Source organism: Aythya ferina, assembly GCF_964211825.1.
Source record: "Aythya ferina genome assembly, chromosome: 1".
In the NCBI taxonomy this organism is placed as follows: Eukaryota; Metazoa; Chordata; class Aves; order Anseriformes; family Anatidae; genus Aythya; species Aythya ferina.
This window is the reverse complement of record NC_140296.1, coordinates 185,005,815-185,032,947: the sequence shown is the minus strand read 5'-3', so window position 1 is coordinate 185,032,947 and position 27,133 is coordinate 185,005,815. Positions and strand designations below refer to the sequence as shown.

Here is a 27,133-nt window from a genome sequence, read left to right as displayed (position 1 = left end):
TCCTCCAGAACACATCTACTATCCCTTTGAGCCATCACAATGCATAAAATTTTATTAACCTACAAAGATCACATATCTCAATAGCCTCAATAGAGGCTTCCAGATTTCCAAGCTGGAAATTTCTCTGCTATTCCCTCTGCACTATTTGCTTTATCAATGAGGCTTGTAATTTCTGTCATCACCTTTGTCCTTATCAGCCTTCATTTTGCTACTGTTTATATCTTCTTTCATCTTTGCTTACTTTACAATTTGTCCAGAATAGAACAGTCATTCCAGCCAATGCTACTTTTGTTCCATGATATCCAAAATCTTAGTCCTTTCTTGTGTGACTGAGACCTTGTAGTTATCCATGTATCTCCGCCCATTTTTATTTATTTATTTATTTATTTATTTATTTATTTATTGGTGGTGGTGTTTGTACTCTCTTAAATTTAGCACATTTTTTCCCTGACCTCTATATACAAAATATGTTCTTTCTTTCCATCTGAATACATCCAGAGCTCTCAAATATATTTTAGTTTCTTTTTTTTTTGGTAGTGTTCCATTTCTGAAAGAATCACTTAAATCACTTACAATCCAGTTCAAGTGAGTGGGAGTCGAGAAACCTTTTACGTCACTGCCCCAGTAGCTGTTAACTCCTCCTTGAATCCTGTCTCTTTATGCATCCCATCTATTTTCCAAGCTGCAAAAAGCTTTTCTAAAGGTATCTATGTAATTTAGAATGTTGTACATCTATGTTATATAATGAAAATTTCAAGCTTTCCACTGTATTTTTTATTGTTTGCCTGACATAGAAGTACACAGGTTGAAATATGATTTAGCTTTACTTTGATCCTATACTTTTGTGTACTTTTAATAAGCAACCTTATGGGTCTTTGAATTCTCCTGCAGACCAGAGCTGTGAGGAATGTGTGAGGAATCTGAGAAAGGCAAAAAGAAGTATTAGACATGATTTTAATTGCGATATATGAATACTAGCACAACCTCTTTGGGCATCTTTGCCCATGGGTGAACACACACATTTCTCTTAATATTGAGGCATTTGTGTGCACACTGACAGGAGACTCAACCCCTAAGGCTGCAAAATGAAACTGTGGGCACCTCTCCAATACATGTAATGCCTCAGAGTCAATGCCAAGACCTATTTTTACTGCAGTTTGTACTACCATGCTGTTTAAAATGACAGAGTATAAGCAAGTAACTTAGATCTAACCTGTCAGGTTAGCCAGCAGTGATGTGTTTCAGAGCACCAATGCACTTATTTTCCTGGAGAATTTTATTTATTTATTTATTTATTTCTAGCTTGTCAGCTTTCGTAAACAATACTCTCTTCCTCCTGCAAAGCCATCCACTTGGGTAAAGAAAATTTCACAGTGGGCCCACACTCTGTGCCTTATTGACTTCCTGTTCAAATCACGTTTTCAATTTATTCACAATTCGTCTCTCCCTTTCTCTCTCTCTCTCTCTCTCTCTTTTTTTTTTTTTTTTTTTCACTTATTTTGAAGAGTTGCATGGTCTTCCTTAGAGGCTTAAATGTACAAGTTTTCTTACTCAGAAGATGACTGCATTTTGTTCATAATAGAATTAAAGTGTGCAAGCAATATCTGAGTTTAAAAAAAAAATGAAAGAGAAAGAAAAGAAACTCCTGTGTTGCTTCCTAAATTTTAAAATATCAAAATTTGTCAAAGAACATTAAGGGAACTGAAGTACATGACATTTGCAAAGATGGGACTTGTTTTCCTATTTCTTCATTCACACAAAATACCCACTGTTGCAGTCTATTAAAAATACACTTGTTTGTGGTTTCATAGATCATGTCTATTTATTTCAGATGAATAAACATGTCTACTAGGAGATGTAGGCATTTCACAGAACAAATGTTGAGGATATGTTTTAACAAGATTTAGTTGGTCATATTTAGGGAGCAGTTCTACAGGCTAAAAATACTTAAGAAGTTTAAGAAAAGAGTATGGATTTGGTGGTATGGAAAAGGTAGAAACTTAAAATTTGAATATCCAAGATACAGTAAGTCCAACCACATAGCACTTGTTTTACTAATCCTGACAATTTTGTATCTAGCAGACAACACAAAGCAATATATAATAAAGCAAAAAATAATATCTAGCAGATCACACAAAGTCTGGGCCCTTCATGGCGTTTGCCTTCTAATTCAATATACAAAAATATACACAATATACAATAGACTTCGTACTTGTCTTTGTTACATATATTCATTTTTTTGCTTAGGATTACTCACAACTTAGAAAAGAAACAGAGCTTCCCGTGTGGGAAAATTTAGGGAGGCAGCAAGTTTCTGTTTTCACTGAACGTCCTTTATAGATTTTCATTCTGTGTAATGAGAATAAATTATAAGCTAAAGATTGTCATGAAAGGTCTTCATGAACTGTCCACAGAAAGAAAATTTTATCAATGGCTGACATTTTATTTCTATGTTTAACTATGAATATTCAGATGGGGATTTCCTAGTCTTGAAAAGGGATGACAACAGATGTGCTAAAAAAATTTACAAGGCTTCTGTTATAGGCTGCCTGCTTTTTATCCTCAAAGGTATCCTTCAAGAGAAAAGATTAATTCTATTTATTTATTTATTTTTAGAGAATAAAGAATAGAGTAAATTCACTGAAATAGTGAATTTTTCAGACCAATAGTGAATTTTTCAGACCAATAGTGAATTTTTCAGACCACTGAGATCTGTGGTCTGAAAAAATGTGGATAGTAAACAAGTCAGAAGAAAGGTTAGATGTTCAGAAACTTTGATACAGTAACTGGCTACAGCAGTGTTAATTTGTCTGTCACTAGCAGACATGGCCATCTTAACTGTGCATTTGTTATTTTACATGAACATGTGCAGGAATCATTTGTTTAATATTATATTTTTATATTTTATTTTAATTCCAGAACTGACAATTCTGTTTAATGATTTGACATTTTTAAGGGTAACTATGGGAAAGGTACAATATTAGACTCCTAAGCTTATCAGAGGAGCTATTCTTTGATCCATTGGAAGTACCTTTCAGAGAACATTCAAGGAAAAACAAAACAAAACAAACAAACAAAAAAAGCCAAAACAGTATTTTATAGCTAATTCTTATTAAAAAGTAAAAGTAAAAGGCATGGAAAGATACTATTCCAGGATGCTCTGTAACAAGATTGTGAAGCCACTATTCAGGGAAGTATGAACTAAAGTCCCTTCAGTCTTGAGAATATCCAATGGTTATGAGGTAAAAGGATGCCACCCTCTGTTCTGTCTCTGATATCTTTATTTGATTTTGTTTGCTTTTCATTCAAGGGAATGAACAGAAAATACATGATTCAGTGATAAATAAGAAATTCATTAGCAAAAATAATTATGTTTTTTATTTTGTATGTTCCATGCAAAAACAAAATAAAAATAACAAAAATACATTTGGTTCAGTCCCAAACATTTTGCAAATTGTAATAAATAAATACTATAATAAATATACATGTATATTTTTATATTATTTTATATTTTATACTTTACATTTTATATTATTTTATTAAGTTGATTACTTTATTATTTTGATTATGTTAACTATTTTATGTCCTTATTTCATGGCAGTGAATATTCCCTGAATCCTTAGAGGAAACACAGCCTTTGACTGCAATCACTAGTAAATGGAAACTGATGACCAACACGGAACAAATACACGGCTTCTTTCCCTGGAGATAAAGGATATTTGCATGAAGTCATTGCTGTCATTGACTCTGTTAGGTGCATTAAAAATTATAATAGTCTTTTTTTTTTTTTTTTTTGGTGATTCCATGCACAGATCAGTGCAGTTCTCCCCAGACCTTCTGATAGCCAAGGCAGTTATCCTGTCATCCACAATTCTGCCTGATAGTTGCAAGCAGTCATACATCTCATTACCAAACAGTTAGATTGTAGTTTCATGGTCAAAAGTCCAGATATACATGAATATAAAAATACAAAATGGGTCTTCAGCTGTAGTGAACATGTAGGGCTTCTGCTGTGGTAGCAGAAGCTTTTTGTCTACCCAAGATATAAATATTTTACTTCTATAATATATCTAGCAACTGAAAGCAGAGGACTGAGAGGCTGAATTTTAACTCTGAGTGCTAAAAACCATCAGTGTGGTCTTTTATGCACCCACAAATGTGCAGAAGTCCTAAACCAACTAATAATGTTATGGATACACAAATAAGCCTGCACACAGATCTGTCAGAGACCAGGGATGTAACAGTATTCAAAAGGAAATAGATAAATAATGATAGCAATAGCAAATGGTAGCATTTTCTAACGTTTGAAGCAGTTTTGTAAGGGTTCACACTTCAGGGTTTAATATCACACCTCAGGGTTTGATATAATCTCCAAAGATAAATTATGAGGAAAAGAACATAATGAAAATAGATTTTCCTGCATCTAGGTTTCTTTTACAGTTTACTCTAAAGCACCTTGCTTTGGTCTCACTCTAAGGTATATCTAAAGGATATGTGGCAATATGGATCATGATCTGGTAACTTCTACACTCTTAGACACTTAAAAGCAAGGCATTTTTCTTTTGATATTTTGTATTTTGAAATATAAAATAACTATTTATCATAAAAGTGTATAAAACTGTTCTGGTGGTGGTGGTAGGTTTTGTCACTAGTTTTCTTTCTAATTAGCTCACTTATATGGCACTTGTCAGAGTTTCTGAGCTCCTGATAACTCTTTATGATACTCAGGATTTCAAAATGTGTGCCCCATCTGTGTTTTTTTTTTCTTTTGTAACTTTGCTTTATGTGAGAGATCTAGTCAGTCATTACATACTAAAAATAAGATAGTAAGACCAAAAATAAATACCCCCAAATTTTTGTTATCTGTGGTTGTGAAAAAGAATATTTCTTCATGTAGAATCATGTCTTATATTTTTTTTCTCTTTATTGCCTCATGCTGGAAGGTTTGAAATTTGCATTCTTTGCAGCAAAGAAAATGTGCATCTGTAAACCTGCTGTGATTTTCCACTTGCATAGCAACACTATACTTTAAAATGGAGATGCCAAATGTCACTCAATTGTTTGTGATTATTCTGGGTTGCTTTGATGCGGTAATGCAAACTGCAATATTTGATACCTTCCAAATACATAATGTATGACTTTTCACACTAGCGGAAGCTTTTAGGTTTTATGTAGTTGGTGAAATTTCCTAATCTGATTTTACTGTTGTGGCACCAACAGTTTGAAAAGCACCTCTTTCTTTAGAGGAGGTCCTAATCTGCAGGGTGGCTGTTCTGATAGGGAAGTACTGCTCAGCTTGCAGGCAAACTACTTAGTTACTGCTTTGAAAGTAAAGTGGTAAAAAGAAAGTAAAGACTCAGTCTTCTGGACACCCTTGCAGGGTCTGACTGCATCCTGACACCCCACCAGGATGGCCTTACTGCTCAGCAGTGGAGGGGCAGACTGTAGTCAAACCACGGCTAGAATGTTATATGACCAGAGCATCAACAACTAGCTAAGCTACACAATGAAGCAAACTAGGGATAATTTTGTATTGCCGTGTATAGGCACTCTGAGAGAGAACGAATAGATTGCATTGTCATGTTGACACATCAATTAAAACTCTTTACATACTTACATCATTGTATTTCAGGGGATGGGAGTTATCTTGTGAGTAAAATATTGTTAAATAAACTGTTTTTGAAATATCCCCATTTAAATTCTAGTAAGTTGACAAGCACTTAAAATGCTGTAGCAAAACCAGTTTACAGTATATTTCACTGAAAAAGCTAAATGAGAAAAAAAATCTGCTTACTGCTCAAATAGGTATTTGTATGGAATTGGTAGATAAAGCTCAATGAATAAAGAAACATAAGAGGAACTTAATGTGAAGGAGCTGGACCGTTCAGTTTCCTTATGCTGACACTTGTTCTCTGGGCAGATAAGGTGAGATTCATTTGACATTATGCAGACATGGTATATGTGAACCCTATCATACTAGGTGTCCAACGAGTATACTAAATCCCAAACCCACAGTCTTACTAGAAACCACTTTTAGGCTAATCAGAGAAATGTTAGTGTCCAAGTGCTAATGCAGTTGTCTGTCATCTTTTCACATTTACAAGTTCAGTGAAAGTGAATTATTTATCCAATTTTGTGTCTCTCAACATATAATGTGTGGAAGCTTTCAAACAAAATGTAATGTATCTACAGTAGAGAAACTAATCTTTTACATATAATAAAACAGTTAATACTTAGTAATTAATCAGGAATTTACAAAAATAATAAAGAAAAGAGAAAGAGTGTAAACTGATTCCTTGCAGTCGTAACACTTTAGTGCTCTAGAATGGTGACTTTTTAGCAAGCAAACACTGTATCACACAATCATTTACTAAATGTTTGAGCTGTGTCAATTTTTCTGTTTTTCCTAGTCATGAACGTCAACCTTATAGCTTCTACATTTTATAGGGAGCATTACTGTGGTTGATGATTTTCTTCTCAGAGGAAATGCAATGCATTTTACATGAAAGAATTGGCATTAAAAAGTATCTCAATTTTCTTCCTCTTTGATTATTGGAAGACATGTGACTTGATATGACTGCCAGAAGAGATGATAACGCCTTTGCATGTCTCTGATATTCTGTATTTGTTATGATAAGAAATATTTTGTTAGTTTATCCCCCATACAGTTCCAATCAGCCATATTTTCACACATATAATCTGTTTTCAATAACAGATCCTTTAGCAACCTGTAACTGATAGTCAGTAGCTTTGAGTTATCTCTGTTTTATTTGTACTTATTAGAAGAAGGAAGAATGTATGAAAATGGTGGGAGTACCGTGGTGGCAGAAATGAGTCTGCTTTGGGAGAACACTGGCAGGATGCTTTATTGGCAGAGGCAGAGCTTAGAGGTAAACTGGTTTTGTTGCTCAAACATTCAAAAAAGCCTTACAGCTGTGGAATCACCAAGTTTTTAAAGAATGAAAATTAGCACATTTTTAATTCCCAGAAAGACATTGGCAAAAAGCTCCCACAGAATGATATTCATTGGAAAAGAGAAACCTCAAATTACTGCTAACGTAGGTTTTCAGTGAGGAGATAGTTGTGATTTTAAAGTACACCACGATCCATGACTGAGACTTTAAAAAGCGTAAGTGTCACTATTCTGTTGTAACTGCTAATTCAAAAGGTTTCTGAGATGTATATTCCTTCTACTGCTTAGTTTAAATTGATTTTAACATTCTGTCAGTTATTGTAAATCAAAACATTTATACTGATACTTCCCTCAGTCAGATAATTAGTGTTATAAAAATTCTTGTTGCTTTCAAAGATCACAAATCATAAATCTCAGAACATTCATATAAAACTATATAATCCTTAAATTTCAGAGTCATATGTATTTAGTTCAGTACTTATGTAGGCATATGTAGTTAGTTTAAAAAAATAAACAAGGTTAAACTAACCTTGTTTTGTACTTCTATTTCTCTCATTTAAAATTTTATTTTTTTTTTTTTTTTAATAGCAATGAAAATAGTCATAGAATGGTTGTGTTGGAAGGGATCTGAAAGATCATCCAGTTTCCCCCCCCGGCAATGGGCAAGGATGCCACCTGCTAGATCAGGTTGCCCAGGGCCTCGTCCAGCCTGGTGTTGAACACCTCCAGGGATGGGGCATCCACAGCTTCTCTGGGAAACCTGTTCCAGTGCATCATCACCTTCTGAATGAAGAATTTCCTTCTAATGTCTAATCTAAATCTCCCCTCTTTTAGTTTAAAACCATTCCTCTTTGTCATATTATTGTATGACAGAGCAAAAAGTTGCTCTCCATCTTTTTTATAAGTCCCCTTTAAGTACTGAAAAGCTGCAATGAGGTCTCTCCAGGGCCTTCTCTTCTCCAGGTGGAACAGCCCCAGCTCTCTCAGCCTTTCTTCATAAGAGAGGTGCTCCAGCCCTATGATCATCAAAGGCCTTACACAAGTCCAGGTAGATGACATCGGTCAATTGCATCAGTTTTCAGTTGATGCAGTCACTCCCTCATAGAAGGCCACCAGATTGGTCAGGCATGATTTACCCATGGTGAAGCCATGCTGCCTATCTTGGATCACTTCTGTGTCTTGCATGTGCCTTGGTATTGCTGCCAGGAGGATCTGTTCCATCATCTTCCCAGTTGCAGAGGTGAGCCTCACCAGTTCCCTGGGTACACCTTAAATCTTTCAAAGAGGCTCTCTGTGTCCTTGCAGTGGCATTTTCAATTGTATTGGAAGAGACTTTCTTAACTGATCATTTTTGTATTGCTTGTTTATTTATTTTTTTTGTTTGTTTGTTTTGTTTTTTGTTTTGTTTTTTTTTTGCTTGGTTGGTTGGTTTTGCTGAGTTCACCTCTCTAGTAAAAGTCTTCCCATTATTTCAAGCTATGTGCAAAATACCCCCTTAATATATCTATTTGCAAATGACTGTTCTACATTACCATTTCTGCATCTATAAGAACAACATACAAATTTCCCTTTGGCAACAGGGTCTGCTTGGAGAATCTCCTGAGTTGTCCAAAATTCCTACCTGGAGAACTGATAGCCAAATGCATAGTTTTTCAGTCAGCTACCTTGTCTCAAGTGACTCTATGGTCTCAAATTAGGCTACTATATTATCAGCACTGGGATTAGTGAGGCTGATTTTGAACTACTCCGAGGACTGATAACTATGTAGTAGTAAACTGCTTATGCACAAAACCATAGACCTACTACTGACCTATGTCATAATTATATGTAAAAGACAAACCTGTATTTTACCTTCATTTTAACTTGATTTCCACAGAAGTTCCTTTCTAAATTTCAGGCTTAGCCACTCTGTGTGAAATGCACATGAATAAGCCACTGAAGGTAAAAATGGAGCAAAGCACTGCGGCGAAAAATTATATAATGTGCATTGTGTTGAAAATTCTCAAATTCATTTTCCTGCCCTGCTGGGCCAAGATGAAGAAGCACATATGGTGAGGAAAGCCACTCTCTGTTGGGAGACCTCTGCATTCCCTCTGCACAGGAAGGAATAATTTAGCCTCATCCCTCACTCTCTTCTGCTAATTTGGCACAAACCAAATGCAAGAGACAGAGCTTGAATGTAGATAAGTGAGAAGATGCAATTTCTTTTCTTGTGTGGCTAAATGTTTCTTGTTAAGTGTCAGGTTTAGAGCTGAGTAAATAGTGGAATAATATATTCAAGATTCTGTTCATGCTAAGGGCTTCTCCTTGTTTTCTTACATTTGCCTAACATAGTTCTACAAAAACTGTGGTTTGCCTTGGAATGTACATGTGCAGAATAAATAGGTTTGCAGTCCATCTTTGGCATACCTACCTTTTGAAGATTTTGAATTTTCATGGAAGTGGCAGAAGGCTGTCAGTAATATGGATAGGAAAAAGAAATTAGTGAAGAATACTTGTATTTATCAAGCAAAAAAATACACAATAAAACATATGGTTTAGTGGAGGACTTGTTAGTGTTAGGTCAGAGGTTGGACTAGGTAATCTTGGAGGTCTCTTCCAACGTAGACGATTCTGTGATTCTGTGATTCTGTGTGATCAGATGAGGAAAAACAAGGGTCGTATATGTATGCACAATAGAAGAACTACTTGTGAAGTTTTTACACCACCTCCTTCCTCAACAGTATGGTGTAAGAGATCATCATTTGAGGGCAAATGCCCCATGAAAACATTTTATGGACCTCAAACACACCTTGGACATATCAGGGAGTGAAAGCCAGGAGCTGACAGTCATCTGGGCCAATAGCAGTGATAGAGGAAGGTGATGGTGATGGTGATGGTGATGGTGACAGAAATAACAACTAATTAGTAAGAAAATTGCAGGAGGAAAGGGTCTGCAAAATTTGCTAAATACCATGTCTCATTTAGATCTCACTCTCTCTTTTGCATCTGGAAGTGAGAAACACAACTGATATATACTCTAGAGTTCACATTTGCAGCCAGAAATAAAACTCATGCAAAAAGCAAAAATGTTGGTGAAATAGGGGTAGGATTTGTGGGGAAGGACAAGAAATTATTTTTACTGTCCTAAATGTTCCTATGCTTACTGTCTCCTGTTATAACCCTCATTCTAAAGAACTCTTAGCCTTCACCTGAATAGGATCAGGGCATTAATAGTTATTTCATTCAGCACTCCTGCTGGCAAAAATTAGGTCATCCAATCAGAGAAAGCAGTGAAGGCAGGATACTATGCCAGCAATGTAGGCGACCTGTCAGATAACAAAAATCTAAAAAATGCTTTCAGAGATAAAGGCAAAGGAGAACGCAGGGAAACAAAGGAAGTGACATGAGCTGAGGGTTTATTCTAAAATCTCAGCAGAGAGACAATGGCTTAGGGTAACTTTTGGCTGTAGAGGATTTGTGTAACTGGTAAATAACAGGGCTTGCATTTCATATTTATTTTATCATGCGCCATATATTATTTTGCCTCTCAGTGAAGCTCAATAGATTTTACACGATGGGTTTATTAACTGTGCTACACAATAATATATTTTATATAAAGTCGTCATGGGCCATCTGTTACTGGCGTCCAAAACATTTCCTCTTAGTATTATAACCTGTCACAAACACAATTTACACAAACTACTACTGCATATAAGTAAGAGTGTGCTAAATTTGACTGGACTGTTCCTACTCCAGAATAGATTATTTATGTAGTTATAAAGCTAAACAATGATTAAAATAGCATCTTATTACATCATATTTATTCTTTGTTTGCTATTAGTTCTGATTTGTAAAGCATGAAGCAAACACCCTCTACCTTTCAGAAAATGAAAATTGTGGATGTTTACATTACAGGCAGTCTTACTAACTGCTGATTAAACATCAACAACAACATTAGTTTTCAGGTTTATAAGAATGATAAGAGGAAATGTGGTAAGATCTGTCTTGCTAACCTAGGTATTGGTAAGGTTCTGCCAGAGTGAAGTATGGGCAGTAAATGCAGTTATATATCAAAGGCTATTAGAGTTTATTTATGACCAACCCTGGTCATCTTATTTCCACAAATTAAAAAGAAAAAAAGGAAAAAAAAAAAAAGAAAAAAAAAAAAGAAAAAAAAAAGAAAAAAAAAAAAGAAAAGAAAAAAGAAAAAAAAAGGCATCCAGTTTCAGCCAACTTTTCATGTAGAAATTGAGGTTCTCTGAATTACATGGAAATGGACAGCCAGAGAAGAGAGCAACAACCTACAGTGTGAGCTAAACCATATTAGATATCAGAAAATGCCTCAATTACAGAAGAATTCTGTAAATATTACAGTGAAACACTTCAGATGGAGAGTGCAACTTCTTGGAATCTGTAGTTAAACAGCTACAAGTAACCCATTTCCAAATAGTTTCTTAACAAGTCAAACAGAATCCTATAAGCCCCAGGGTTTCATTTTTTAATCCTTGTATACACTTTAATAAGTTAAATACTTTACAGATGAAAGTCAGTGAAAGTCACTGTCATCTGCTATTGTGATCATTAATAGTAATATTTGTGTACCACATCTACAAAGACTTGCCAATAAAGCTGAGAGGAAATTATAAAAACAAACAAATGAACAAAACAAAGCAAAACAAAAACCTCAAAACCATAAACATGCTGAAGCTGACTGACATAGTTACACTGGCAAAACCTCAATGTGTGGGTATGCCAAAGCTAATGTTAGTTTTGCATCTGTCATTCAGTGAAGTGATGCAGCTATGCTGGCAGGAGAGTATCTCTTCTTGGCATGCATCAAGGGGTTTTGATAGCATGGCCCCAATAGACTGACTAGTGGCAGAGGCTCTTTATTTCAGGCAAGCACTAAATTTTGTATTGGAAAACTGGGTGATCTGGCAAGATAGAGTATTTAATCTGGAATAGCCCAACAAAGCAGTAAAGGGAGAACCAACCTCTTTTGTCTGACCACCATTTTGCAGGCTGCAGACTGCATTCCAGCACACTGATTCAAGTTCACTGAAAGGAAAGCTACTAGTAACTCCTTGCATTTGTCTGAAAGGACACAAAGTGTTGGTCCATTTATTTAGATGCATTGGAACCGTAACTAACAAATTTAGTGATTTTATTTTATTTTAATGACAGAAAATCATTATTTAGTAACTGGTAATTGTGCAGTCATGTTCCTTTTAGCACGCAACTGCTCTCTGTCACTTAGTTATATAATTGCAGGTATTAATTACAGTTTGAAAGTAGATAAAACAAAAGTGTCTTTTTTAAAAAAGAGGAGGGGGAGGGATGGAGGAGGAAAACTGCCTTTTAGTCCTTACACTTAATTGAGTTGGTTTTCCTCCAGAGATGGAATGTCCTATTTAATTATTACAGCAGATGTGCAATGACAATCTGAATATATAGGAATGCAAACCAAAGAGATTTTCTGTTTAAAACATTGGCAGCATCTTAAAAATATGCAATCTGTTGAATTCTGGGTTGGCTTTTGCACTGGAAAAACAATACTGAAGAGGTTTTACTTTATATTAATAATTAACATTTGTAAAATGCCTTGAGGATATAACCTCTTAATTTGTATAAGGTAGTCAACTAAAATATACCATGTAAAATACACACTATTAATTGAGCTGACCTGAATCCCATGTACTTTACACGAGTTTCACCATATTTTATCATTTTGCTTTGAATACTAATTTGTTATTGATATCATTATTTAGGCTGTTTAAATAGCCATAATTTGCAAATTAGAGCACATTAAAGCAAATTAAAGCAAATTAAAATATAGTCTCTGTCTCAGTCTTCTTTTTTTAGTTCAAAGACAGAACATGGAAGGTCAAGATGTCAAGGAGATACCACCACAGAGAGAAAGGAAAAAAAAAAAAATCATTAGGTAGTTCAGAAACACTTCTCAATTATTACTAGTTAGTAGTTCAGTAGCTACTAGTTCACTATTTCCTATTTATACTACTATTATTCAAGTTCTGACTGGAAAAAAGACCTCTGTAGCTAGATAAAGACATGAGACCCTGCTTTGAGGAGGTTGGATTGGAGACCTGAGGTCCCTTCTGACCTGAATTGACTCTACTAGTAAATGAAGCAAAATATATATTTTTTCCTACTTTTATTTTTTTTCCTAAAAAAATGATCTGGATGTATGTTTCTGTGGATTTTCAGTACAAGAAAAATTCAGATGGTGATCCGGAACAAAAACTCCTTTTGACGCTGAGAATACTTACGGAATGGATAAAGTATTTCCCTCTCATCAGCAATGTGGAGACACTCTTGCAGAAAAAAAAAAAAAAAAAAAAAAAGTAGATCAAGAAGTACTGCAGCTGTTTAAATGTTAGGGGGCAATTTTACATCATCTATTCATAGATCAGGCCAATATATTGTCAAGTTTAGAGTTCAGTTCTGAAGAGCAGGAAAGTAAGATCTCTTAGATATGCCTCACAGTATGCTTGAATCTATTTCTATTCTGTCCTTTTAGACATTATCTTTGCAGGCTGACAATAAATCTCTCCTTCTTCTGTGGCAGATAATAACAGTGATTATATAGGAAGTATCCCATATCTCTAAAGGGAAGCGCACTGACTTATCTTTTCTGTATGATGTTACCAAAGCAGAAGAAGGTGGATATGTGCAGATCCCAGTGTGTCAGATCCACCTTGTATGATTAACTGCATTTTGGACAGTGATGTAAATTCAGTCACTCATACTTCACCTGGATACTATCAGACAAGGCACACAGGAGTCAGGCCTGAATCACTCACAAACACACCTTGGTACTTTTTCTGCAGTGCATTTTAGACACTTCTACTGCCACATACCATCCACACACAAGTTCCTTTTTTCTGGTGTTGCCCCACGAAATATTAACATGTTAGGTTTTCTTAGGGTTAAAAATCTTTTCAGTTATGAATGACAGAGGAAAAGCAGAGCTCAGATGCTGACACCGGACAGATTCTAATGCTAAACCTAAATCTAGTAAAAGGTACAGCATTACCTGTCAATGACATTATAGCTGGTGAGGGTTCAGATAAACATAATTTTCAATATTAACATAGAAAAATTGTGGAAGGACTGCATTGTGTTATTATCCAATAGAAACTAATTGAATCCCCACCAGAGAGTGTTGCAGCTGATTGTTGATTATTTGTTTCTTAAATGTTGGGTGGCAGAACAATTTTTAAAAAAAGGATTCATTCTGAGCACAGAAAGAGCAACAGTAAGATGGAAGGTAAAAGGAGGGTTTCTATTTATGCACGTGTAGGACTGAGAGAGGAGATACATATGCCATTACTGTTTTATCTTGTTGCTCTTCTAGGATCCTCTTCTGAGATACCTCAGAGATAGCCCTCTAAGATATCTTCATACTGCACATTTCACTGTGAGTCAGCAAAATGCTGCCTTGCCATGTGAATTCTCCAGGTAGTAAAGCTGAGATGAAAAAGCAATTTAAATGTTGTTCAAGTTCCCACATAAAAATATTTTTGTTAGAGGTCTATGCCATAAATACCTGGTTACATGGTGAAGAAACTGAGAACAGTCTGTAGGTTACAGAGAACTTTCAGAGACAAATGAGGAGTTTGGGAAATAGTTTGCTAAGCCCTATTCAAATCACTCTGTGGTTCTCATGCTGAATTTTGATATAAGTAAACACAAGGGTAATCAAATTAATGTTTTTCTTTTGGATGTTGGGGACCATTACAATATGATACCTATCCAGATAAAGTGGACCCCTGACAAGAACCAAGTCAGACCATTGTCTGATCATATTTTTGAGACTGTATTTCCCCATTTCATCGCTCACCCAGAAAAGTTTTCACACAAAATAAATGCAGGCATGCACTTTAGATGAGAAATGTAGAACTCTGAACAGATATTGGTTCAGATGATGAAGTGTCAGGTCTCCGTGGCATTATATGACATTATATATAAAGTAGAGGTTCGTGCAACCAAAATAAATGAGACAATTTGGGTCACAGTGCAAACAGCTGGATCAAACTCTGTGGTGGAATGGCAGGATTGGCCTTGAAAGGAAGTATTGTTAGTCTGAAATTATATAACTGATAACGTTTCTTGTCTCATGACAAGCTGCTGTACCTGCTATGAGCTTTTATAGGGTCATAAAATAGTCCTGCAGGAACAGAATCACAGAATTGGCTGAGGTTGGAAGGAACCTCTGGAGTTCATCTGGTCCAATTCTATTCAAGCAGGGCCATCTATGTCTGGTTGCCCAGGAACATGTCCAGGTGGTTTTTGAAGATCTCCAAGGAGAGAGACCTCTGGGCAATCTCTGTTTCCATGCATAACCCTTATTTGATAGTTGCAGCTGCTTGTTAGGTGTTAAGATTGGTTATATCTGATAAATTGAGCTATTGAGTAACAATATATCTTGGTATTGTAATGAAAATGTGTCAAAGGAGTGATAGGGAGGCAAAAGGGCAAGCTAAAATTACAAGACTTCACAAGGCTATGCTATTGATGTAATTTGATGGAAGAAATGAAGATACATTTGTTCTGATATACCTTTTGTTCCCTTGGTAAATCTGCTCTTGGACAAATATGAAATAGTGGTAAGCTTTTATCAGGTCTGCTGTCTAGGAAGAACACAGAGGAGGTAGTCCATAATAACAATACATTATAGAACAGGGCTTATAGGAAACAGATAGGCTTTTGCATAGCCTACAGGAGGTGATTGTTCTTCCTTTTCCCTTCTAAGCCAGTATTCTTAGGTCATTTGATATGATAGCTGCAAAGGTGGGGGGAGGAAAGAGCTGAGATTTTGCACATATGTATCAATCTGAGCTCAAAGAAACTGCCAAAGTGAAATTCAGGGGAAGTAAAGCCACATCACTAGAAACAGTGATTAAAACTAAGTGACTAGAAGTGACCAGACATGACTAAGTGACTCATTTCTAGTGACATCACTAGAAACAGTGATTAAAAAGTGACTAAAAGCAGTGTTTTTAATCCACACAGACGAATCTGGACAGGTTCATAAAGCAAGCATATGCTATCGTGGAGGGACACGTGATGGCCCAAAGCAAAGTTCTGCTTGCTAAACTGCTTAGACTCTCATAGTTTCTACTGAATCACTACCTTCTGCTATTTGATGTATTTTTGATATTTCTTATGTATAATTAGATAATAAATTGTGTGGAGCAGAGACAGTACCTGTGTTCTGTGATCCTGTACTTCTAGTGTGGACAATGTTGCCTAAGAATTTTTAATTTGCTACTGTGCATATTAGACTTTTGATTAAGGTGACCATTTTCAATGTGTATCAGATTTTTTCCTATGTAGTTGGTGGTTCATCAGAATTTCAGCAGTAGTGTAATAGTTTGTTTCATGTTTCACTCACATGAAAAATATGAGGGGAAATATATTACAGACTCCTGTATTCTCGGTACTTCTAACAGTTCATAAGCTAACCACTCATAAATAGTTTTTTTTTTTTTTCCTTTCCTTTCCTTTCCTTTCCTTTCCTTTCCTTTCCTTTCCTTTCCTTTCCTTTCCTTTCCTTTCCTTTCCTTTCCTTTCCTTTCCTTTCCTTTCCTTTCCTTTCCTTTCCTTTCCTTTCCTTTCCTTTCCTTTCCTTTCCTTTCCTTTCCTTTCCTTTCCTTTCCTTTCCTTTCCTTTCCTTTCCTTTCCTTTCCTTTCCTTTTTTTTTCTTTTCTTTTCTCCTTCAGTTTCCATTCTGTCCTTAAACTTTTCCAGGTCACTTTCTCCACCACCAGGAGTCACCATCCTCTGCTTCGGTTTTGGTGATCCAGATTATGATTTTTGTCTTGGATTGTAAAACACTATAGGCTATTTCAAAAGTCTTACTTGAAAAGTCTTTAGAAGTCCTATTTTGAACATTCTTTTGAAGTGGACTCAGAAAGGGATATGGGTTAGAAACATAGCATCATAGAATCATGTAGGTTGGAAAAGAACTTCAGGATCATCAAGTCTAACCAAGAACCTGACCTAACAAGTCCCATCACTAAACCATATCTGTTAGTGCCACATCTATGTGTCTCTTTAATTTCCAGGGACTGGGACTCCACCACTTCCCTGGGCAGCCCGTTACAATGCTTGAACAATGCTGCATGAAGAAATTCTTCCTAATATCTAATATGAACCTCCCCTGGTGCAACTTGAGACTTTTGGTGCAACTTTCCTCATTTTCTATCACAGACGGATACTCTCCTCACTGCAACCTCCTTTCAATTAGTTGTAGAGAGCAATGAGGTCTCCTTTGGCCTTTTCTCCAGACTAAACAACCCCAATTCCCTCAGTCATTCCTCATGCGTCTTCACCAGCTTCGTTGTTCTTCTTTGCATATGTTCAAGCAACTCAATATCTTTCTTGTAGTGAGGGGCCCAAAACTGAGCACAATATTTGAGGTATAGTTTTACCAGTGCCATGTACATGGGGACCTTTACTTTCCTAGTCCTGCTGGCCACGCTGTTTCTGATGCAAGCTACAATGTCATTGGCCTTGGCCACCTGGGCACACTGGGTTAGATGTAGCACAGAATGTATAGTGCATAACATACCCTCTGCACTGCAGCTAGGAACTTCTTCTAACATCCAGTTCAAATTAGTATGAGTTCCTTCCTGAATTCCTAGGTAAGGAATTCACAATGGTCTCCTGCAATGAATAAAATCTGACAGAAAAATGTTACTAAAGCTATGTCATAATGAATTATGGAACAAAAATTTCAGAGTACCAGTGCAAGTAAATAGTCAGGTGGAACTTGTATACATTAGTAGTAGGAGGGGAAAATATTTTTATAATGCACATATTTCAAAGTCTGATTTTGGCTGCTTATACCAATTCTGGCTTATTTTTTCTTCTAAAAAATGGGAGAGAAAAATAATGAAGAAATAATTTTATTAGCTTACATGTTTTGGTCAATTCACCACTGGGAGCAATTCACTGATTTCAAGGGAGGAACTATCTGTGGATTCATCCCGCTGTCATTAAACTTATTCTGACATAAGGGATGAATTTAACAAACATTTCTAGATAAGGCTAGTACTTGAGTACAGCCATTGTAAGATTTCTGTTAACTAATTGCAATTGAAATGCGTGCTAAGGGCTGAAGGGACTTGTTTGATTGTTTGTTTTTCTTTTTGTCATTCCATTTTAGCTGCTTCCTTGCTCATTACATTGTTCCCATTAGCATAATGTATTGGTTGTGTTTGCACAGCTTTTTCTGCCAAAGGCTGCCCTGCAGTTGTACAGCCATTGGGGTAACCAGCTGTTACTTATTTAAGTCTCCATCATTTTGTATGACAGAGTAACTTAATTATGCCCTGCTTGAAGATGCTAAATAAAATTATCTTCTGAACAAGTGTACTTCATTTAGTATTTGTCTCTATCAGGTACTTGAACTCTGACACATAAGCCATATGCATTAAATAAACAAATACATTCTAAAACTAAACCTACTGGCTCTAAGACTAATAAAGCGTTAGAGGTTGTTTTAACAGTATTCCTGGAGCACAGCTCTCTCTTTAGCTAAGGTATAATATATATTCGAATGACTTCAGAAAAAAAAAAAAAAAAAAAAAAAAAAAAAGATTAAAATGTTGCTGATAAACCAACAGCTAAGGTTAAACTTCTGCTATGTATTTTTTTTTTTTTCCAGTTTTTAGGAAATAGATCTTCAGTCAGTATTGGTCATTAAAAAAGGCAGGTTTGTAATACTCTGCAAATTTCAAATCCACTCTGCTATATATATTTTAACTCTAAAAGTGTTTCAGTCAAAAACAATGGTTTCTGTGTTGTGAGAAATCATTTCATTTTTAATTTAAACCTAGAGTATGAATTAAATACAAGCTACATGTTTTTCTTTTTTTCTTTTTCCTGGTAAAATCTCTATGTAGTTCTCTATAAAACAGCCTTTTTTTTTTTTTTTTTTTTTTTTTTTTTTTTTTTTTTTTTTCCTTTTGCATTTTCATCACTATACAATTATGCATATGAAAGTAACAATTTCAGGGTTGCCAACTGGCTTCCAGAGTTTTAGGTGTTCCAAAATGTCAGCTCCCATATTTTCAAATGGATTATAGTTGAAGATATGCCAATCTACATGAATTTATTTTGAATATTTGTCCACCTGCCACATTTGATAGTTGATTTAGCCTTTGGGCAGATACAATCTGCATTTAATGTAGATACCTGAAGAATGAATTAAAAATTCTGTTTTATAAGAAATACACTTCCCTCAGAATTATAATAGTGCAAATATAAAATGATTTTCTAAACTGTGCTACATCCTGTATAGTAGTGCAAATCAGAATGCATTTGACCAAAGACAATTAGGATTTCTAATGTGTGTGTGACTGATTTACAGACTGGAGTACATCTGTGGTAGAAAATCTTTGGCAATCTTAAAATAAAATAATATTTTTATTAAATAAAAAATATCAAGCTCTAGCCCACCAAAAATGACTTCCTAAAAGGAAAAGGGCACAGGCTTTGTAATAATGTGTCTGTGATTGTTCTTGTGATGTAGCTGGGCTTGTGTACTGAGCCTGTGCTAGTTGTTATAACAACTGTCCAGCAGTTAGGAGACTATTGCCTAACTTGTATCAGTTTATGTCTCTGAATATTGTATAAATTGAAGGTCTAATTGAAGGTCTGTTAGCCTCTGAATAACAAACAATGGGACTTGGGCTGAAAACATTGGGATGAATCTGTAGTGCTTAGGAACCAAAGGATAAAGGGTATTGACCACTGGAGAAAAGGGATTGATACTGGAAAGTTTAATATAACAGTTTTAGCTATATTTTTAATGGCTATATTGTTATATAGCCAAAACAAAATTATATATTTAGCTATATTGTTAATAACTGTAATAATTAAACAATTCGGACAGTAAATGTTAGTAACATTATAAATGGATTAATAATAATGTTTGCTGTAATTTTGATTAGGCTGTTAAGATTTTAGTTAGACTAACAATAAATTTGTTGCTTAGCATTTTACCTCGAAGAAAATCTTAAGTGTAACACAATAAAAATCTTACTTCTACACTATGTTGAATAGTCAATAAACATATAGCAGAACAATTAATATTAAATAATCTCCTTCTTCAAGTTTTCTATGCAATGAAGAATTTTTTCTGATATTTATTGTTGACATATATTTAAATGATATTTGGAGATAACTTTCTCCAATTTACCTTTTGGAGCTCAGCACTCCTGAATGCCAGGACTGACATATATATTACAACAGATATACTAAAGATTAGTCTTTGATTGGTGATTGACTATGGTGACTTTATTTATACCAAGGCTGATGAGATGAATGGATTACAGGGCCCTTGAAAAAACAAAATACTTCAGTAAATTGGGGTGATGGGTTATACATAAGCTGTATGGTACTGTGATATCTTAAAAGAAAACAGAATCAAATTACCTACTGATATTTTAAATGAGTTTAAAGGTCTGTAAGACAGTGCATAACATTTTGTATGATGCCTATGTCCTGAGCTTTGAAGGATTGACTGTAGTACAGAAGCAGAGCTTAGTTTATTGGTGTTCTAAATAAAACGCTGTAAAAAGTTGTAGATGAAGTAAAGCTGAACAATGACAATGACTATTCATTACCAATAAGCAGAATATTTAATAATTGCAATGCTTATTTCATTCTAATCTTCTATATCTCTTTCTATAAAACAGCAACATTTCTGATGCCAATGTTCTGTGATGTTATCTGTAAAGCCACAGTCTAGGTCTGCAGGAGTTATGTGTTGTCAGAAACCTTTTGCAAATGTAGAAATTACAGAAGCATTTGAAACATGAAACAAAGGGAAAGGAAAGGAACTAACTCCAGGAATTAAAGCAGGCAAAAATCTAATTTGGGGGAATTTTATGGTAAAGATGACATGCTAATAGTAATTACAACTGTCAGTAATATCCTTCCTGTTAAGAAGGTGGTGTTAATGTGGACATTGTCTTCTGTTTTGCCCTGTTACGTTCTATCTAAGTTGGTTATGATTCATTGCCAAGAAGCTAGTTGGCACAGTCTGGCTAGGCTGATAGTATTAAAAATTTAATCTAACAGTAAGAACAGAGAAGATATATCAATATTACCTACTGGGAATAGTCTCGAACTGTAGGCAGACTCCTAGGAATAGTTTGGGAGACTGTGATTTGGTTCAGGCCAGGGACCGTTCAGGTTGGTAGTGCAAATAGTGTACACACACACAGATAACAGTGCAGACAGTAAAGTCTGCACGCAGTGCACGCAGGTCTATACCTTAGTATGGTTTTATTTACTGCTGTAGACATAGTGGTAGAGTATTGTAGAGTGGTAGAGTACTGTTTGCTTCCTAGACCTAGAGATCACCTATTTCTCTTTTTATTTGATACAGTCAAATGATAACCTGATACCCTCTGTATCACAAAGGAATCATGCCTTGTTAGGAAATTAGATGAAGAAATATACAGAGTTGGACAACCATTATTGGCCCAATGAGAAGTTGTTCCCAAATTGCAGGACAGATTATCCAAACTTGGTGAAGTGAATATCATCAGCTTCCCAGTATCTGAATTCCACGTATTTTCTATGTTTAGGATAGATCTACCACTATGGTAAAAGTAGGTGTTGAAAAGTCACTGGAAAGTGTTTGGAAGAACTAAGGTTAATTTTAGGCATGCGATGAAAAAGCACTTTGGAAGGGAATATATGCAATGCAAGCTTTACAACATGCAGATGTTGAACATATCTTAAACATATTGTTTCCAATGAGTGGTTGACAGATCATTTGTACATTTAAAAATAATAAAATGCCAAAACAAACAAACAAACAAACAAACAAAAAAAGACCTAGTAAAGTAATTTCCATCTTTACATAAAATATTTTATGGGTAGAAAAAGAATCTTTATAGATATTGCTGGAAAGGTCAAAATTAGACTTAAATTGGAGAAACTGAACTTTACCATAATTCAGTTCTTGAAATGCAGGTATATTTATGTTCCACTGAGGCCACAAGCTTTCATAGCTGATGACAAGATGACAAGCATTCACTTTGAAATCAGTCATTAGATCTTTTATTTCTCTTAAAATTTCTGAAAACAACTGAAATGTACAAATAAAAATAAAGAGGATTTGTTTTCTCTCTTTTTTTTTTTTATTTTTTTCTGCAAGGTACAGAATCACAGTCTATGTTTACTGCTTGAGATAATACCCTAATGAATGTGTTACTTCCATGTTTGTGAAAAGGCTTTGACTTTCTTTTGCAGCCTCATTTTAATTGATATTTTGGTAAGGAATATTTTTAAAAGGTTAAAAAGATATATATGTTAAGTAGTTTTCTATGTTTTCTAACTAAGCAAATGTTTGAATAAGACTCACTGCATGAAGTTTGTCCTATACCTGGAAAATAATCTTGTTATGTCAACATGAGCAAAACAGTGATGACTGACTTGTACCTGCAATGTTTTTCCTCAAGAAAATATGAATTTTCTTCCCACAGGTCCAGACGGGAAAGTATGTTGGTCAGTGAAAAGAATAAAAAATATGTAGGTGTAAGCTTATGGGGATGCAGGTTCTGCAGAGAAGTATGAATCCTTTTGTTAGTTATTGGCTGCTTGCCAACATTGTTACCTCCCTTTTGTAGTGTTTCCAGGCTTCTAATGTATCTGCCTGCAGTGAGCCTTTTCCGTGTTGATTCTTGGTGTGGAATTAATTCCATGGTGTTTCTTTCTGGTTTGTGAGCACAACTGTGAAACCGTAAGTGTTGTCATCCAATCAACTCTTTAGTAAGCAGCAACACATGCAAAAGTAATTTTTGTGTTATGGCATGCTCACTTTAAGAGAGGGACTTTTTTTTTTTTTTTTTCCTAAGCACTCTAAATTCTGCAGTGAAGGAAAACTGGCTACCAATGCTTGTGTTTTACTGAGACTGCAAATACCTTTGCTGTCTCCACTACAAACTGAGAGACATTTTTGCTGTCTTTCCAAATTTGTGGCATGCATGCAGATAGATGGCATATATCGTTATTGTATCATGTATCATTTATCTTCTGGCTATGAATGATCTAGTAGATGATTCCAACAGCTGGGAGTTAGGGCAAGAGTGGTGGGAGAGACTGATAGCTAAAATCCCTTACAGGAAATAATGCTTACTACAGTTCTGGCATTAAAAAATGAAACTGGTTGAAGTGGACGAGAAGATTCATAGAAGAGACATGAAGTATTTGATAACAAGGATAAGGGAAAAATAAAATCATAATTTCATCTTCTGCTCTGTTACTCTCAGTGTAGGACACATTCAAGAGTGCCTATCTGGATATATCTGTCTCAGCAGGGTTTTTCAGACTCCAGTACTGAGGCTGTTTCTTTAATCTGTTCTTCTAAAGGGCAAATTGTATAGTTAGCCAGTAAAAGACATTAGACTAGCTGCATCTTTTAAACACCCACTTCTTTTTGGAGTGCAAGTAGCTGATTTGGATCTATGTTAGTCACACAGATAGCTTGCATTATATCTCTGTAGCTGAGCACTCACTCAGTACTGGACTTGTTCATCTGTTATAACTACTAGCAGTCAGAGAATTTCTACCAAAGTGGAAAACAGATTCAGTTCACTCAGGAAATCACAATAACCATATCTCCCACATCTCTAGGGTATACTATTAAAATCAGATTTGGGAACAGGCTAGGTGAAAGGTACCCTCTATTTGACCTACTAAAACTGAGTAGAAAGGAAAAATATGTAGATTAAGAAAAACGGGAAGCCTGAAGGAAGCTAGAATATAATCTTATGTGTGAAAATAAGGGAGGATTCAAACCAAGGAAGCAAACTGGACAAAAAATATGACATTACCGCTATTTTTGATCTCTAATGAAAGTGGTTGAACTCATTTCATGCTATGTGCATGACATTGCCTCTGCAAGCACCAAGCGGATGGGAGACATGGGTGATATTTCAATTCTAAGTAGTTAGGCCTAGCTGAGAGGTAGTCACTCAGCTACCTGAATTCAGACACTTTGGTGCACACACCAGATTTGATGCATAAACTTTTTTCAGGTTACCAAGGAGGCAAAGCAGTTTCAAGTACTTCCAAATAAAGGAAGTAATTTTGAAATGTACATATTTTCTAATATTCTTTTTGACTACCCCAGTGTTTCCTATGTAATATTTTAAGTTTCAATAGGCAGGAGACAGTTAGTCCTAGAAGACATGTTAAAAGGTAGAAAATCCCTAGATATCCACACAACCATTATCTATTTTAGCTGCCTGAGGCCATCAAAAGCTGTGTCACTAAGTGAGTAAGATCCTTCTGATGGGGAAAATGTGAAGGTCATTTATGAGATAGTGGGGACAGAGGGTCTGGATCATTTATATGAGATGCTTTCTCAGTTATGAGGGTAGAAAACAGTACATAAGCCCTGGATCAGTTCTGGAATAGAGGTAGGGTGGTGGATGGAAACAGAAAGGTATTTAGGCCTCAAGTTTTTCCCATAGTGTAAGGGGAAGCAAGATTTTGTGTGTGTGTGTGTGTGTGTGTGTGCTGCTGTGATTTTAGTTTTCTGTCTTATGTGTTCTGACTGTCAAGAACAAGGAGAACAGATATAGCAGCCTTTGTTATATCTGTGAAAAGCTTTACTGGACAAAATGTAGTTCAGAAGGTATTTTAGTGTGAGGAATGCTGAAATCCATTTCTATGTAACCATGAATCTGAATTGTTGTGAGAAAGGGACTTTTATTCTCCTGTAACTTGGAGTTAGCTACCACTGTGAGACTTCTGAAAAAAAAAAATAATATCAGAATTCATTTTTTGCTACTTTTGTTGCTGCTTGATTTTCAGAGAAGCCAATTCTCTAAAACTCATAGGCTGTTATGCTCCCAGGATGATAAGAAATATCCATAATGCACAAAAACAAAACAGGGTTGTCTTCTTGTCAGGGATAAAATGAGGACAAAAGCCAAACCAAGTGTGAGGCATAGTGTTTGCTAGATTTGGGCTGCAGGAGGGGGGATTGCAAAGACAGGAAGGACTACATACGGGGCATGTTCCTGTCCTGTATTCAGGCTATCATCCTGAAACTGGCCATTTAAAAAGAAGTAGAAAGAGTAATTGGCCCAGACTGTTTAGTAATCAGAGTGATTGACAACTAGTCTCCAGTTGAGTATGCAATTTCACTGGAGTAAAAAGTCAGGTTAATATACATACATGTGTAAGTACATGTTCAAAGCCTTCCTTTCAAGGTCTAGAAAGTTTCTTAAAGTCATTCTTTCTCATAAGTTTCATTAAATAGTATGTAGTAAGGGCAATCCATGCAAAACAGGGTCCATGAGGCCTAAAATCTCTAAAAAGTGTATTCACTGTTTGAAAATTTTCTGTCAGAAAATTCCCTACTTGCTGTAGAGTTAATTCTTCAATGACTAGCAGATGGTTAAAAAATACTGTCACCATTATCAATAAAACTCATTGTATGTGAACTGTAATCTGCAACATGAAAGAACCTGTGATTTAGATATTTTTCAAACAGGCCTTTGTGTTGGTCATTTCAACTGAATCCACAGAAACTAAATTAAACATAATGATATAAAATACATGCATGTAAAATACCTGCACAAAGTGTATTGAAATCCATGGGCATTCATTATTGTGGTGAATGCATGGTCAGATTTAGAACTGATTCACTTATAAGATTTACTTGTATGGAAACCTTCAGGAAGAGATTGTTCCTCTTTGGTATTTATTTGTAAGAGCTTGGCATTGTGGACCTTCTCAAAAAGGCCTTCTCCAAAAAGGCCCACACCATGATGCAAATACTTGTTGCTAATATAGCTAGTGCTATTATATGAATTTATACTTTACTCTATAACATCCAGAGGATCTTTATCCTTTTTTATCCTCTGATACTTATATTGAACCATAAGAGAAAAAAAAAGAACTTATGGGTCAGGTATTGTCTTTAGACTTACAAAATTATTTCAATGTCAGGCACAGTTAGAGGATCCCCAGGTGATGCTCAGCTAGTCAATTAATAGCCACGGGTTTGATTTTCAAAACTAGTAAGGCTTCAGAAAAAGACTTTTTATGTTTAATGGAATTTTCATATACATTACAGTTTGTTAAAGATCTTACTTGCATTGATTTCAGATTTGCGAATTCTGTTAGGAAATACGTGCATCTTTAGGAACTAAAATATCTTTACTTTTAGACACCACTTAACACAACACTTTACTCTAAAAGCCAATGTTGTACCAGTTCAATTGGAGATAGGGAAAAAGATATATCGTTGGTACTGTCTGCATGTGAATGTGCATCTGCAAAGAGGTCCTTCTATGGAAGTCTGAAAAAAAACCTGCCTATTAATGTAACTGTGAGAAGTTGTCCTTAGAAGCACTCTTGCAAAATGATGGTCAGGATCTGCCTTCAGGCACACAACTGTCAATTTGGAAATTGAAAGGAACACAGCTATTTCACTGATGTGAGAAATGACTCCATAGTATATATTTCCTGATGTATTATCTCAATGTATTATTGAAAAGAAGGGAGATATTGCCCCTATAACATTCCTCAACACAAGAGGAAATCCTGATGGTCTTTTCAGTCTCGTGCTCTCCCTGGAACCAGGTTCATCATCATATAAATTTTGAAGCGTTTTCCATCTTTTCTTAAAGAGTAGATGTGTCCTTGCCTCATTTTGTGAGAATCTTGGGCAGTTTTCTGTATAATCGTTCTTATGCTTTGCAAAGTGGTTCACAGTGAGAGTCCACCCTTTGGAAATACATTTGTCACATTTCTCAGCTAATGGTGCTTTAAGTAAGAACACAGTTTGTTTATGATCTCTAGGGAGAAAGTAATGGAATAACTTTGTATATGAAAATACATTTAAAAATATTCAGCTTAATGGTGACTGCATACCAGTTTATAATATATGTACTTTTCTCCTTAAGGCAAAGTTATCTCCAGCTTAAAGTGATAGTATTGGCTAGTGCTTAAAATCATGCTTGACAACAAAGTCAGTGTCTGCCAAGACAATGAGCAGGTTTTACTTCATAATTGTTTTTTTATGAGAATTAAGTTTAATAAATATTATGTTATTTCTAGTGCCTACTTTTAAGGTTAAAACTATCTATCAATCAATCTATCAAAGAAACAAAAACATAAAGCAGCCACTGAATCATAGAATCACAGAATGGTTTGGTTTGGAAGGAACCTTAAGATCAT

At 35.4% G+C, this 27,133-nt stretch overlaps 1 protein-coding gene across 4 annotated transcripts in view; it reads left to right on the top strand.

The window, feature by feature from the left end:
• The window catches only part of GRM8 (glutamate metabotropic receptor 8), a 346,560-nt gene that overhangs the window by 311,513 nt on the left and 7,914 nt on the right, over positions 1-27,133 (top strand). The window lies entirely within an intron of this gene.